This window comes from Tachyglossus aculeatus, chromosome X3 (assembly GCF_015852505.1).
Source record: "Tachyglossus aculeatus isolate mTacAcu1 chromosome X3, mTacAcu1.pri, whole genome shotgun sequence".
NCBI classification, from domain to species: Eukaryota; Metazoa; Chordata; class Mammalia; order Monotremata; family Tachyglossidae; genus Tachyglossus; species Tachyglossus aculeatus.
In genome coordinates, this window is record NC_052099.1 from 21697002 (window position 1) to 21713878 (window position 16877).

The 16877-nt window shown below is 44.5% G+C and overlaps 1 protein-coding gene and 1 long non-coding RNA gene across 2 annotated transcripts in view; one reads left to right on the plus strand and one right to left on the minus strand.

The window, feature by feature from the left end:
* RETREG1 (reticulophagy regulator 1) overlaps positions 1-16877 on the plus strand; it is an 84698-nt gene that overhangs the window by 42069 nt on the left and 25752 nt on the right.
* On the minus strand, positions 10688-12015 carry LOC119948735. The gene is made up of 3 exons (XR_005457045.1): positions 11812-12015; positions 11648-11718; positions 10688-11377 (listed from the first exon to the last, which is right to left on the minus strand). It is a non-coding gene; the product is annotated as an uncharacterized LOC119948735 (long non-coding RNA).

A 16877-nucleotide genomic window follows, 5' to 3' on the forward strand; every position in this document is an offset into this window, starting at 1 on the left:
ACTGTACTAGGTGCTTGGGAGAGTACCACAGAGTTCTGCTCCACTAGGTAGGGAAGGAGATTTGCATTTGAAATGGAGAGGGTGAATTTTAGTTTCTCCTCAGACTGAGGAACTGGTACCTGGGAAGGACATATCAGTTTGGGGCTTGGGGTCGGGCTGTAGCTGGGGAAGGGGCAGCTGAAGCTCAACTTGAGTCAATTTTTTTTAAACCACCAATTTACAGGCAGAAACTAGTGGTCAGAGGGTGAAGCGGGTCGGTTGTTGAGGGAGGCGGGGTAGGAAGGAGAGAGGGTCAAAGTCCACTTTTTCTTTAAGCGATCTTGTCTTCCAGATGGTCACATTTGTTCTTTTCCCCTTCATGACAAAGTTCAGATTTGCAAGATTCCTGGCAAAGTAATAGTAGTAGTAGTAATTGTGTTTACTGAGTACCTATTGAGCATAACGCCCTGGATTAAGCACTCTGTATGCCTGAGGCCCGGACAGGTAAGCAAGAATGGGGATGATCAACCAACCAACCAATTAATGGTTTTTACCAAGAACCTTCTGTGTGCACAGCACTGTACTAAGCACTTGGCATGCTTGGGGTGAGAAACAGGAAATGAGGATGGGGTTGATGGGGGGGATGATTGGCTTTAGTAACTAACCCTCTTACGCTAACCCTCTAGTTCAACATTTCTCATATACCCAAATGAGAGAGTTCCTGTCCCTCTGCAAGTTTTTCTGAGCATCCTAGTGGCTAGAGCACAGGCCTGGGAATCAGAAGGACCTGGGTTTTAATCCCAGTTCCACCATATATCTGCTGTGTGACCTTGGGGCGAGTCACTTCACTTCTCTGTTCCTCAGTTACCTCATCTGTAAAACGGGAATTAAGGCCATAGTGGACATGGACTGTGCCCACTCTAAATAGCTTGTATCAACCCCAGCCCTTAGTACACTGCATGGTACATAGTAAGTGCTGAACAAATTCCATTAAAAAATTAAACTTAGGAAAACAGCCATAGTAATTCTTCAAGCAGCGTGGCTCAGTGGAAAGAACCCAGGCTTGGGAGTCAGAGGTCATGGGTTCAAATTCCGGCTCTACCAATTGTCAGCTGTGTGACTTTGGGCAAATCACTTAACTTCTCTGTGCCTCAGCTACCTCATCTGTAAAATGGGGATTAAGACTGGGAGCCCCCCATGGGACAACTTGATCACCTTGTAACCTCCCCAGTGCTTAGAACAGTGCTTTGCACAGAGTAAGTGCTCAATAAATGCCATCATCATTATTATTATTATTATTCAAGGGCAGGAGATAGCCACCATTAAAGTGCAAACTCCATAGGGGCAGGGAATGTTGACTTCTGTATTTTGTAGTCTCCAAGCATTTGGTTGCAGTGCTCTGCAACAAGTGGGTGCTCAATAAGTAGTACTGCCATATTAATAAGCCATAATCTAAGCACGAATGTGAAAGGAAAGTACAGAAATACCCCGGGCTACCCCTTGTGATTCATTCACACATCATCACATGGAGTGTCTGTCTTCTTCGCTAGTTGGCTGAAACAAGCACTCTGCTCTTTCCACCCACTCTCCCTTTACTGCTAAGCCTCCCATCGTTCAGTGTAGAGCCTGGGGACGTTGGATGAGTGCAGGACACTTAACACTTGAGCTGGATAACCTTAGGGAGAAGCCTCTCTGGTTTCCTCAATTGATTTCTGAGGTACTGGAATGTGAAGATCTCTCAAACTAGTCACCCATTTTGGGCAGAGCTAAGTCAACACTGTCAATGACCCTGTCTGTCCTATGATGTCTGTTTGTGTTTAGACAAAGCAAAGCTGATAGTGAGCCACTATCAAGGTAGACAACTGAGTTGGAGAGCTAGGACCAACAGCCCCTTGACACTGTCACAGTTTTTTTTTTTTTGGTCTCATGATTGGCTCGGTGCTCCATTTAGCTTTAGAGTCTAACCGATTGCTTTTTGAGTCAGTCAGTCGTACGTATTGAGTGCTTACTGTGGGCAGAGCACTGTATTAAGTACTTGGGTGAGTACAATATAACAAGAAACAGGCACATTCCCTGCCCACAGTGAGCTGGAACAGGGATTGTGTCAGACCTGATGAACGTGTACCTACCCCAGTGCTGAGAACAGTGCCTGGCACACAGTTTGCACTCAACAAATGCCTTCATTATTATTATGTGGTTCAGTGGAACGGATCACATTATTATTATGTGGTTTAGTGGATCCTTGCTTCCTGGCTTCCCACAGTTTCCACTTTTGAACACAGCATGGAGAGGGTGAGAGGACCTGCAGCGACTGCAGCCCAACCAACTGAGAATCTGCATTACAATAATAATAAAAGTGGGTTCTGAAACATGATTCGATCAATCAGTCATATTTATTGAGGCACTTAGTTTGTGCACAACACTGTATTAAGTGCTTGGAAGAGGACAAAATAACAGAGTTGGTAGACATGTCCCCTGCCCTAAGGAGCTTACAGTCTAGAGGGCGAAACAGACATTAAAATAAATTTGGATATTTACCTATGAGCTGTGGGATTTAGGGTGAAATGAATAAAGGGTAGAAATCTAAGGGCAGTGCACAAGGGAGAGGGAGTAGGTGAAGTGAGAGCTTATTTGGGGAAGACCTCTCAGAGAAGATGTGATTTTTAAGAAGTTTGTTCTGTGTATGACTCCAAGACTGTAGACGCACAGCAACCTTACCAAATCCCCTTTTCCATGTGGCTTCCACCCCCCCATCCTCAGCACACTATAGCCATCTCCTTTGAGGACGGAGCGAAGGTGTGGGCACAGATGACGTAGTCACTGTTCAATCTCTAGTCTGTGAGCTTGTTATGGGCAGGGAATGTGTCTGCTAATTCTGTTGTACTCTCCCAAGTGCTTAGTACAGTGCTCTTTGCACAATAAGTGCTCAATAAGTACCACTGAGTGATTGATTCAGGCCCATCTGTTCTTGGAAAGAGGGTGATTGTTACCGTCCACTCATGTGCATGTTGGGGGTAAGGGAGCAGTGAGAGGGAGGCTGAATGAGTGCTAGACGTTTCGCAAGCAACTCTTTACCCACTGAAATGGAACAGCTGCCAAAGTCATTCCCAGCCAATTTTGGCAGTGTGGATGGGTTGGCTCTTCTCTGTGAGCGTGCTGATTGTGTGGGGGTCAGAATGGATTTCCGCCCACCCTACGCACTCAGACATGGGTGATGGTGGCAGCAGAGCAGTTGTACATAGAAAGCCCTTCTGTTTCTGCACATACCCAAGTTGTGCCTCCCTCCAGTATGAAAAGCTCTTCTTTGTTGCTGGGACTGAAGGAACATTGTTCTACTACAGCCCCTTCATGCTCCCTCATCGCCCATAACCTGTCAAGTACAGAGGTCTCTCAAGGGGTGGGCAGAGGGTGAGACAGGCCACTGGTTGACTCACAGTTCCATTCTAACCCACTTATTATTGTGTTAGCTAAAGTACCACTTTCTTCCTCTCCTCTTTCTGGCCTCCTCCATACCCGGACCCCTTCTTTCTCTATGTCTGGGACAATAGCCTTTCTTCTACTGAGAGATTAGATGGTTTCCATTGGCATTGCAGTCTGTGCTCTTCAGGAAAATGAAGTTTCTTTTTTCACTTCATCGAGTGCAGTTATATACACAATATTATGTTAGGTTGCTATTTGTAGCAGTGATATTCAGCCTCATGATCCAGGTGGAGTGTTCCTTTTCCCTCTGGAAAAAGAACAAAGCATTAAATGGAGTGAATTTACATAACTCTTTTCTTTATAGTTAACATCTGGTAGCGGGGATTAATTTACATCCAGGGGGGTTTAGGTAAAAACCAGGGAAATGTTACCACATTAATCCAAGCACTTATCCTTTCCCGCTTTGATTACTGTATCAGCCTCCTTGCTGCTCTCCCTGCCTCCTGTCCCTCCCCACTCCAATCCCTACTTCACTCTGCTGCCTGGATTATTTTTCTACAAATGCATTCAGTCCATGTTTCCCCACTCCTCAAGAACCTCCAGCAGTTGCCCATCCACCTCCACATCAAACAGAAACTCCTTACCATCAGCTTTAAGGCACTCAATCACCTTTCTCCCTCCTACATCACCTTGCTGCTCTCCTACTACAGTCCAGCCCACGCACTTCGCTTCTGTAACGCCAACCTACTCACTGTATCACCATCTTGTTCATCTCGCCACCTGCCTCTTGCCCAAGTCCTGCCTGTGGCCTGGAACACCCTCCCTCTTCATATCCAACAGACAATTGCCGTCCCCATCTTCAAAGCCCTAACCAACCCCTCATTTCCTCTTCTCCCTCTACCTTCCGCCACCCTGATTTGCTCCCTTTATCCACTCTACTTCCTCAGCCCAGCATTTATGTGCATATCCGTAATTTATTTATATTACCATCTGCCTCCCCCTCTAACCTGCAAGCTTGTTGAGGTAGGGAAAGTTTTGTTATATTGTACTCTCCCAAGCACCTAGAACAATGCTCTGCATGCAGTAAGTGCTCAAAAAAATTGACTGATACATTGTTTTTGACATAGTTCTGGGAAAAACCTTATTTCTGGGTGATTGAAAGATTCAAGAACTTTGTTATTCTTCTGGTGGAGGATCTTAAATGCACACAGAGGTGAATCTGATCTAATAGTTTTTTTAATTCAAGCCCCCTGAGTTCAAGTGCAGTGGAATTTAGGAGGGGTGGAATGCCATTTTCCAGGGGATCCAATCGACGATAAAGGATGTGAAATGAACCTTCATGTGATGACTAATCACTTAATCCTATTTATTGAGTGCTTACTGTGTGCAGAGCACTGTACTGTAAGTGCTTGGGAGAGCACAAGAAGACAGAGTTGGTAGATACGTTCCCTACCTAAAACGAGCTTACAGTCTAGAGAGTTCCCCACTCCTGATGATCATGAGAGTGTGTGTTTCTGGGCCAGAGATTATTGCAGGGACCAAAAGAGTCACATTATGTTTTTGCACCATTGCAGGTGAAATCCTGCTCTCTAGTCCAATGATTAGCCCTGCTTACTGCTTCCGGGGCCTTAAGTTATTCAATGTTTTTCTAACCCCTGAAGAAATTATGTTTGACATGGGCCCGATATCTAGTGTTAGCCTCTGCTGTGCCTTCAGTAAGCAGAAATGACTTTCAGATTTGGTATGCCCGAAGATATATCATTTTACCATAAATAACTTGGATAGAAATGACTCTCCTCACTAGATTTAACTCTGCTCCCAGTTGCACATGCCTAATTCACATGAGTGGCTGTGATATATGACTATGTCTAGTCGGGGACAGGATTTGGAACAATTGCTGTGTGTCAACAATCTTTAGTTTTAAAAAGTACAGCTTTAACATGTACTTACAATGCCAATCATGTTTCAGAATCAACTTTCATCACTGTTGCCATGCATCTTCTCAGTAGAATTCAGAATATGACATCAAGTTTGGATAGAGGAACCCATTTCTTTAATGTGCTAAGTGACTATATTTGCACCTGAAGCCATGAGCTAGATTTGTACCTAATGTGATACGGGCTAATAATATACAAGGGTGGCCCACATGAGCAGAATGGTTTCAGTCATAGCAACACAATATTTATCCTCACTGCAGAGAACCAAACTGCTAATTAAAGCTTGCAATCTTTTCCAAAGCAATGGCCAATGCATCGCTCCTTTCCCCACTGCCCATTACACAACTAGAGCATCTGAGCTGTAGGAAGTGTTCCTACAGGTGGTTTTTCCTAGGAGCTATTAATTTAGCAATTATTCTACTTCTGTAAATGTTTTCCTGCTTGAAGGTAGGAGCTGCCACATGACACTGAGCTCGTTATGGGCAGGAATGTGCCTCTTTATTGTTATATTGTACTCTCCCAAGTGCTTAGTACAGTGCTTTGCACACAGTAAATGCTCAATAAATATGATTGAATGAATGAATGAAATGGTCCATTTTCATTTGGCACAATTCCTGGTGCCTGTATTACCAAGTCTAGCCTTGTTCCAATAGACAGTGAGTTCCTGTAGGGCAGGGATCATATCTAACAGTTCTTTGCATTGTACTCTCCCAAACATTTAATACAGTGCTGTGCAAGCAGGAAGAACTCAGTAGATATCATCGATTGGTTGATTCCATTGTTTAAAGAAGTTGATGGACAGACCCTCAGTTCTGCCATAATATGTGTTTTCCTTAAGTGCTATAAGGCATAGCTGCCTTCAGTGGTTCCCCATCCACCTCTGCATAAAGCAGCAACTGCTCACCATCGGCTTTAAAGCACTTAATCTCTTTGTCCCCTCCTACCTTACCTCACAGCCCCACTAATGTCTGTCTCCTCCTCTAGACTGTAAACTCATTGTGGGCAAGGAACATGTCCACCAACTCTGTTGTATTGCATCTTCCAAGGGCTTAGTACAGTGCTCTGCATATAGGGAGCACTCAGTAAATACCGTTGGTGATGATGCCTGACGTCTCTTTAGTACGATCCATTAGATCAGATTTAACTTTGTAAATGTACTAGAGGAAAGTTTTACTGTGTTCGCTTTTTAACCCTGTTGCTGTTGATCAACCACTGATCGGATTTTGGAGCGCTGTTTATTCATTTATTTGATGAAGTAGTTAAATTAGTTTGTGGATAATAATTACTGAGCTTTATTCCCCTTCTGCTTGGATCTGTTCTCCTTCACCATTCCATGGGTCCTATAGCCCCTTTGACGATTCATTTTCTCCCTCGATGGTAGAAGGTTGGGCACAGTATTGATAATAGAGCTAGTTTTATTATTTATTTTGCATATAGTCTAGCAGCAATTGTTTCTACGTTTTTCTTCCTTTTTGATGACCTCTGGCCAGCTCAACGCTATCTCCAGAAGGTGGGTGGGGATGATCATAGGACATGAAACTCTATTTCATTTTTTCTTCACGTTAGACATTCGGTCCAGGTAGTAGTAGTAATACTATTAAGCATGTACTGTGTGACGAGCATTATACTAAGCTCTGGGAGAGAGTGCCCAAGGGGAAGGTAGACATGGTCTCTGCCCCTCAAGAGGCTCACATTCTAATCTAAAGGGGTGATAAAGGAAGCAGAGTCTTGGTGAGGATGAAATTTGTGGATTATCTGTGGGTTCCAATTATATTAATAATTATAATAATTATGGTATTTGTTATAAGCGCTTAGCGCTTACTCTGTGCCAAGCACTGTTCTAAGCACTGTTCCGCCCCCCTGTATGTGACAGACCAATACTCTCCCCTTCTTCTAAGTGTTGGTATAATCTCATCTCCTATAGGTGTATGGGTAGATACAGGATACAGGACACAGTCCCTGTCCTACAGAGGGCTCCCAGTCTTAATCCCCATTTGGCAGATGAGGGAATTGAGGCGCAGAGGAGTAAAGTGACTTGCCCAAGATCACACAGCAGACAAGTGGAAGAGCTGGGATTAGAACCTAGATCCTTCTGACTCCTAGGCCAGTGCTGTGTCCACTAGGTCATGCTGCACGTGTGTGCCATTCCGACCGCCAGGTGGGATTGAGAAATTCTCTGCTTTGTTCTTATGAATTCACGATATGCTTTCCGTCGTCCGACCTTCCATCCAAGCAGTAATCTACAAAATGTCCCTGTGAGCCAGCTGGAAGTCCCTCAGAACCCTATCCCTTGTAGTGGGGGACCTGATAGATAACTTTTCCCACAATACCAATCCACTTTCGGGAAGGTGGGCCTCGATAATGGGGGGGACGGGGGCAAGGGGAGTGGGTCTGTGCCGAATAAATGTGGAAATGCATTGCATTTCCCTGCCTCGCTCGTAAGCTTCCAATCTGGAGTCTCCATTTCATTCTAGTTATATTTAGGGCCTGAGAGGATGTTTACAATTTGACCAGTGGTGATGGGCAGGCAAGTTGGGACAGTGAGATTATCTGATGTGAAATGACACCCCTCTGAAATGGGTGAATGGAAATTAAAAATAAAACAGTAGGCTTTCTTAGGCATAAGACACAATTGTCCTCAGAAATGTCCCCAGAGATGATTCTGATGGAAAAAACTTGGTGGCAGGATTGGGGCCACTATGGTATGTCTTGTGAAAATTTAGAAGCCATATTTGTGTGTGTGTGTCTCTGCATGCGTGAGAGTGAGAGAGAGCCACCAACCGACTGACCAATTAGCCACTTGGGCAATTAGCCGCTAAGTCCAGAACAGAGATTCCCGCTGCCCGGATCATTATTCTAAAGCATCATTTTGTACACATCTTCCCACTTTTCAAAAACTTCCAATGGCTACCCATTCCTCCCTACATAAAGCAGAGACTCGAGTCTATTGGCTTTAAGGCCCTCAATCACCTCTCTCCCCAGCCTTTATCCTTACTCTTCTCCCATTATACTCCAGCTTGTATGCTTCACTCCTCTCAAGTCAACCTACTCATTCTCATCTTTCTCACCACTGACCTCCTGGTCACGCCCTCCATTCTGCCTACGATTTCCGCCCCCCTGTATGTGACAGACCAATACTCTCCCCTTCTTCCAAGTGCTTGGTATAATCTCATCTCCTATAGGTGGTCTTCCCCGATTAATCTCTCATCTCCCCACCCTATATGTCCCCATCACCACCTCAGCACATCTGTGTTATCTAAACACTTATGTACTTGCTCCCTCCCCACGTAGCATTTATATTCTATCGCTTCTCCCTATTTGTGATTCATTTTAGTGTTTGGCTCCATTATTTTTTTAAGATCCTGGAGGCACGGGTGTGTCTTCTAATTCTATCGTACTCTCCAAAGTACTTAGTGCTCCACGCAGAGAAAGTACGCAGATACCATTTATTAATTGATTGGCACCTCCAGCTTAAATAGGGAAAATGGCAGGGGAGGATGAGAAAACAAAGAGCTTGGTTCATTTGTAGCTGCCAGCTGCTCCTGGTTAAGAAAGAAACAAAGCCATTCTTTTGGAGAAGGAAGCCCGCCCTGGGAGAAAGTTAAAACAGATGGCAGCTAAAGTGCTTTAGAGAAACTTTATTTTTGGAATAATTAGAATTACGAAAGCAGACTTAGAGCAGAGACCTGATCGACAGGATTCCCACTTCCTTGGCCTGCTGCTTTTCCAGTCGGAGCTTTTGATACCTTCTTGTCCGAGGCAGGCATAGGCTTGGGTCAGCCTGTGTGTCATCATCATCATCATCATCAGGGCGGTCTACCTGCCTTTCATTTGGGGTCTCCTTGGGTGGTGGTGCTGCCCTTACTGTGTAAAAGTTGCCTGGCCCCACAGCAATTATGATGTACGTATCTATAAATGATATATTATACAGTTTTTGTATTAATGTCTTTCTCCCCCTCTAGACTGTAAGCCCTTTGTGGACAGGGAACATGTCTACTAATTTTATTGTAATGTGCTCTCCCAAGTGCTTAACATAGTATGCTGCACAGTTAGCCCCAACAAGTTGATGATGATGACAGACATTGTACAGCACTCCTACAGCCACACTGAAAATCTTTCTTGGACCTATTTAGTGATGCTACTGCTGCCACAGCCCACAAATAATTATAGGGTCTAAGTGCTTACTATGTGCTAAGCATCCCTTCATTCATTCAGTCATATTTATTGAGTGTTTACCATGTGTGGAGCACTGTATCAAGTGCTTGGGAGAGCACGATATAACAATAAACAGCCACGTTCCCTGCCCACAACGAACTAAGGTGCTTAGTGCTGGGTTGGATACAATTGTTGTCAATCATTGGTGTTTATTGAGTGCTTACTGTGTGCAGAGCACTGTACTAAGTACTTGGGAAAGCACAACTTAATAGAGTTGGTAGACGTGATCCCTTCCGACAAGGAGTTTATGGTCTACAGGGGTGACAGACATCACAATAAATTATAGATGGGCATAGTGGAGTATAAGGGTATTTCTGTAAGTGCTGTGGGGCTTTGGAGAGTAGCAAAGTGCTTAAGGGATTTAGCACAATCAGTCCAGATACAGTTCTTGTCCTTTGTGAGGTTCGTGATCTAAATTAAAGGGAGAACAGGAATTCCCTTTTTAGATTGTGAGCCCACTGTTGGGCAGGGACTGTCTCTATATGTTGCCAATTTGTACTTCCCAAGCGCTTAGTACAGTGCTCTGCACACAGTAAGCGCTCAATAAATACGATTGATGATGATGACAGTTTAAAAATTTAGTTGAAATGAATTTAGGGATAACATTTTATTTGTCTACAATTTTAAGCAAATTTAAAAACCTCTGAGTCAGAACTTCCCAGATCCATACCTTGTGATCTAGATTTCAATAGCGAAGTGACTCTCTGGCAAAGTTATTCATTGGACCCCTTCCGGGTCACTTGGGGACCTCTTAGAACACCACCATGGGAAAAATGGCATCATCCAATTTTCCAGTTTCTGGGATCGTACATTGGCAATTGTACATTGGTTGTGCATCACCTCCCTGTCTCCCTCAGCACACCTTGCTCTCCCCTAATGAGGGGCTCAGAGGTCGGGGAAGTGGCCAAGGGTGGAGTAGAGCTGAGGTGTTGTGTGTGTAGCTGGGAAGAGGGGATCAGGGGGAGGGAGGATGTTTGCTGTGAGTAAATAAGTCTGTGTTGCATCCTTCATCTCCTGTCTGACGCTAGAAGATGCCCCAGTCGTGGCAGCCTGACACAGTTCTTTCAAACTATTTATTTGAAAGAAGACAGTTCGAGAGGTACTCAGTGTGGCACTGCCATTTAATAGCCATCAGCTCCACCCCCCAGCAGGTAGTAAGAGAAGTTCAATACATTATGCAATCAGAATATCAAGAAAAAATTACGCTGGTCAGGAAAGAATTTTCTGAATGGAAATGTGAATGTTAGAGACGACACCCACTTCTCAAAGTGCTACATGAGCGGACCTCTGTTTTTCATTTCATTTGAAAGGAGTTATTTCTCCTGGTCCAGGACATTATTTAGTTTCTCGTTTTTTAAAAAATTGACCAGCCAAGATTTGAGGATACTCAACTGCCCCGGCTTGTGAGCTCTAAAGGCAGCTGACATTTGAGGAGTCTTATGCTGTCAATTAGGAAACTGGTGCCAAATCAATAAATAGGGCATTACTTAATAGAAACAAAATGGACATGCTGATTTTAAAACATTCAATAGGATCATCATGCTTTAAAAATAAAAGTCAATGCTGTCGATCGCATTTCTATTGATTATCCATGCTGTTTAGTGGATCAACACAGAACATGATTTTGCCATATATGGCACCTGAAGAAAAGAGTTTTCCCAGAGTCCGGTAAAAGATGAGTTTCATGAACGATGATAGGAAGTAACAGGCAATGTGGTCTAATGGAAAGAGCAAGAGATGGGCTGTCAGGGTTCTAACCTGATCCAACACTGCCACTGGCCTGCTGTGTGTCCGTCTCCTTCCTCCCTGATCCTCAGTTTCCTCATCTGTAAAATGGGGAAAAAATAGATTGTGAGCCCGGGGTGGGAGGGACTGTCTCAAATCTGATAACCTTAAATCTCCCTCAGCACTTAGTACATAGAAACTGCTTAATAAATGCCATAATATTGTTTGTTCTTGCGTGAGACATACCAAGTGGGATTCTGCCAGTTTGTCTGTCTGTTCCCTCTCCTCCTCTCCCCCACACCATACACACATCCGGAAGAGTTGAATGTGGAAACCGTTTTATCAAGTTGATAAACCAGAATCACTCATACTTTGTGATAGGAACTCCAGATGCTTCTGCCACAAGAGGAGGGCTTTTCTTCTTTGTTTTGTGAAAAGAGATCTAGACCCAAGGGAAGAAACCCAAGTTTGTATTGACATTAGCCCTTTGCATAAGAAGGAAAACTGTCTCTTCTCCTGCTGAACTTGTGCTTACCGGACATTCGAGGCAGTAGCTATCAGAGCCTGCTGCTGTCAGAGTTTCGCCATCTCTGGCATCTTCCCTCTGTTCCCCCAGTATGTAACATGAGGGAATTCGATAGCCTGTGGTGAAAATTTCTAGCCTTCTGCAGGTAGATCTGTCCTTTGGGTTAGTGTCCTGTCACACCGAGGGGGAGAAGAGAAGAGAGCAGGCCTCGGTGAAGTCATACAAATAGAGGTTAATAACTGGGTGGTGATGCCTGCTCACACGACCACAGGAAAAATGTCTGGCAGCCGAGCTGTGCTTGCTATCCAGCTGCCTGTCACGGTACTCAGAGTAAGAGGTGACCTGTTTATTTATAGCAGGAGCCAATCACAGCGAGCCACTCTGAGGTCCATTCAGGATGAGCAGGCTCTGGAGAAGTTTGTAAACACCAACTTTCTGGGCAGGGAGCACTTTTCTCCAAAAACCATTTGGGAAAAGGAGTCTACTGCTACCTTTTTGGTTCCTTCCCCACCCTCCTTTTTTCCCCCCTCCCCTCTGGGGACACCCCTCGCAGAGTCGAGAAGAGGACACTTTATGTGGGATAATTAGCTGCAGTCTATCAGTGCGGTGGTTTTATTGCTTTATTTTTCCAAAGAAGGGCTGAAATGCCTGAAGGTGAGGACTTGGGACAAGGTGAAAGGTATGGTGCTATTTCTACATTCCCTGTCGTTTTTCATGTTCTATGATCTCTCTCCTGTTCTGCTTATGTACTGTGATACATTGCAAATAAGTGATTAACCATATCATCCCTCAAAATTGAAACCTTCCACGACCATTAGTCCAAGAATATTAAGCTTTAAAGTTGATGCCACGATAATCAAATTTGTTTTTGCAGAGACTGAACGACATGGATTATTTCTGTAAATGTTTATTCAAAAAGGCATTGAAAAATGTCATTCTACATGAGTTGAAAGATGAGGTGTTAGTAAATCCTTTTTCTTAATAGAAATGTGGTTGAGAGGTGTTGCTTCCCAAATGTAAAGGCTGCTGGATATTTTGAAATGGTTTATATTTTCCAATACAGATGTTCCAGTTTTATAAAAACCAACATCCAAAGCTTGTCAGAATTATAACTGATCAGATTGGGCTAGCAGGCTGTGAACTTCAATGGTGTCTTTGATCATAGTTCTTGATTTGGGAACTGTTGCCCTACTGGTACTCTTAAACAATGCTTTAATGGAATACTGAAAGATTCCTTATTACATTTCTCCCAGACTCAACACCGAATCATAGTCCTGGGGCCTGAGAGATGAACTTGTCCCACGCCCTACCATCTCAGGAAATTAAGCATCTGTCCTTTTCTTAAAACATCTCCAATGAAAGAGATTCCACCGAGGCTTGAAAATAACTGGTGTTTTTGGTCCTTCAAGAGAACTGGGCACAGACTAGCTATAAATGTAGGCCTTATTCTTCCATTCCAAATCCCTCCTTCCTGCTTCCTCCAGGTGATATGAGGTACCCTGAGGAGCTGAGAGGTAGGGAACAGCCTCCCTCTGCTGTTCCTGCTTCTCCATTGGAAGCAGTAGTTATTCTCCAGGCAGCAATCGCCAACTCTTCCTCCTCCTCCTCAGCACCACCCCATCACATCTCTCTGGCAGATGTGGAGGGGTGTCATTTGTGGGGTACAGAGCAGGGGTGACAGCCCTCCATTGTTCTTCCCTTTGCCTGACCCACCCCTAAATATGAGGAACAGCCTCTCCACAGCCAAGCACCAGAGGCATCACCAGCTCTATTGCTCCCAATATGCTGTTCCCCTGTTAGAATCATCCAGGGGCTTATGACAAACTATTTCTGTCTCTCCACCCGAGGCCGGGGGGAGGGCAGAATTGAGCTGAAGATGTGCCTCAGATCACAACCAACACCAAAACCATCTTTTTTTTTTTACAACTTCCTGGATAAACTAAGTGTCTGTAGCTAAATCAGGTAAGTGAAGCATTTTGAACTGATGATTTGGAGAGGAAGCGTGAGTAAGGATAGTGGTGGCTTAAATAGAAGTGGGTTTAAGGAATGCAATGGGTTAAAATAGGAGTGGGTCTGTCAACATTCTGGTTTCCAGAGGAAATAGAGGCCACTGACTCTCGAAGGGAAAAGGCCTTATGAAAGGCAAGGGTTTTTCATTCTTTTAAAATTGGCCCTAGAAAAACAATCTCCATTATAATTTGTCTTGTTCAGCTGCATGTAAATGTGACTCGTGAAGTGTGTGGTTATTTTGTGTGAGACTGTCTGGCAAAAAAGCCACTCAGGGTAGCCACTAGATGACAGCAAATTTCCCCTTGCAGTCTCACTTATTGCATAGGCATAGATTCATTCATTCAACCATATTTACTGAGTGCTTACTGTGTTCAGGGCACTGTACTAAGCACTTGGAAATTACAATGCAGCAATAGAGAGAGACAATCCCTTCCCACAACCGGCTTACAGCCTGGAGGGATGCATATAAGTGTGTGTGTGTGTGTGTGTGTGTGTGTGTGTGTGTGTGTGTGTGTACACCGCTTCTTCCTTTTCAAAGGTGATTATGCTACTGGTAGTTGTGTGTTTGTGTGTGTGCGTATGTATGGTCAAAAAGATAGATTTGCAACCGACAGTCCACTGTGGACACAAAAAGATTGTTGTTGTCTGCCATGAGTGCTCATTGCTGTTTTGGTCCCTGGCTCTTGGTAGCCCAAACTTTACGAAGGCTCTGGTCAAAGAGAATGAGCCTGTTCACAATTGCTTCCCACCAGGTTGGTCCACCTGTCCCAGTGGTTTCCCAACACTGCACCCAATTTCCCTAGAGTGCGTGGGTTGTGTCTTGCAAAACCTCACACTAAGGAAATCTCCCGCTGTGGCACTTACGTATTTTGGTGCCAGACACATGCGCACAAGCAGTTCCCTTGGTAACACCCGCGCCCTGAGCCCAGACAGGATTGTGTTGTTGGAAGAACATTTCCTAATTGTGCTATAGATGAACCACATATTGAAAACACACTCTGTGGCTAAACTGAGTGGGTGTCTGTGCTTTGCTGCGTTCTAAAAAAATGTTTATTCTGTCCTCCCTGCTTGTGAAAGCTGGGTGTGCCCACTATCCCCCAACCCTTGAATTTGTCAGCAGCTGCCTGGGTACAATGTTACTGTCAGATCCCCTCTGCCCCCCCCCGACTCTTCCTCTCCCACACCCCGCTCCAGTGAAGCTGTGTTGTTGCAAGCACTTCTTCAGTTCGGCTGAGCCCAAGGGATTCCTCGACTTTATTGTTGGTCTTCTCTGAATCTGCCATTTGAGAATGGCATAGAGAAGCAGCCTTAGAGAAGCAATGTGGCTCAGTGGAAAGAGCCTGGGCTGTGACACATAGAGGTCAGAGGTCAAGGGTTCAAATACCGGCTCCACCAATTGTCAGCTGTGTGACTTTGGGCCAGCCACTTAACTTCTCTGTGCCTCAGTTCCCTCATCTGTAAAATGGGGATGAAGACTGTGAGCCCCACGTGGGACCACCTGATCACCTTGTAACCTTCCCAGCTCTTAGAACAGTGCTTTGCACGTAGTAAGTGCTTAATAAATGCCATCATTATTATTATTTGAGGTTGAAAATTGCTTGCAGCTGACATTAGTGAAACTATCCAAGAGCTGGATCTCGAACTCTCTGCCTCACTTTTTGGTATTTGTTAAGCACTTACTATGTGGCAGACCACTGTATATTCAGCATTGGGGTAGAATACAAGAGAATCAGGTTGGACACAGTCCCTGTCCCACATGGGCTCACAGTCTTAACCCCCATTTTAAAGATGAGGCAACTGAGGCACATAGAAGTGAAGTGACTTGCCCAAGGTCATATGGCAAACAAGTGGCAGAACAGGGATTAGAACCCAGGTCCTTCTGACTTTCAAGCCTGTGCTCTATCCATTAGGCCATGCTGCTTCTCTCTTGGGTAGCTAGACCTACTCTCACAGCCCCACAGGAGTTTAGACACTGCTAAACCTTTCAAGACCTTCACCTTGGTGTAACATTTGATGCCCTATTGTGGCAAATTTTGTCAAACCCCTGAAAGCCATGCTGGCCCTTTTTGATTTGTTTTCTATTGCTTCGTCTGTTCTTGCATTATTGGCTAATGCATACACCAGATAACATAATATGGTCATAGCAGTAGACTCTGTATAACTGGTAGAAATATTTAGTCAGGGGAAGAGTGTTTCGTGGAGCAGGCTATGTAACCCCAGGCGATTAATCAATTGAGTAGTTGTGTGACCTTGGGTAAGTCACTTAACTTCTCTGTGCCTCAGTTACCACATCTGTGAGCTCTATGTGGAATAGGAACTGTGTCCAACCTGATTAACTTGTGTCTATTCCAGCACATAGTACAGTTCCTAGAGCATAGTAATCACTTAATAAATACCGTGAAAAAATTGTGTTTATTGAGCGCTTACTGGGTATGGAGCACTCTACTAAGCTCCTGAGAGAGTACAATACACCAGAGTTGGTAAACATGTTCCCTGCCCACAAGGAGCTTAAAGTCTTGGGGGTGGGGAGGCAAAACCTCATTTTGCTTCAACCTTTTGTGAGTCCATAGTGCTGTGCCAGCACCAGGAAGCAATTAAGCAGCGTGGCCTAGTGGATAGATCACAGGCTCAGGAGTCAGAAGGACCTGGGTTCTAATCCTGACTCCACCACTAATCTGCTGTGTGACCTTGGGCAAGCCACTTAACTTCTCTGTGCCTCAGCTACCTCATCTGTAAAACGGGGATCTGATTGTGAGTCCCATGTGGGACATGGACTGTGTCCAACCTGATTACCTTGTATCTATCCCAGTGCTTAGAACTGTTCCTGGCACATAGTAAGCACTTAACAAATACCTTAAAAAAATTAAGCAGTTTTCTTGTCTTGTATCTGGCTTCAAAAGTCAATGTACAGCAGTTCCCAAATCACTGTATCAAAGGGAACCATTGACCTCTCTTCCCCATATTTGCTGATCACTTTTGATCTGTAACTTTTCCTCTCTTTTCTCACTGCAGTGCCCCAGTCTGTGCCTAAAGGAAGGAGGCTTTTTGGTTGAGGCGTCAAGGCC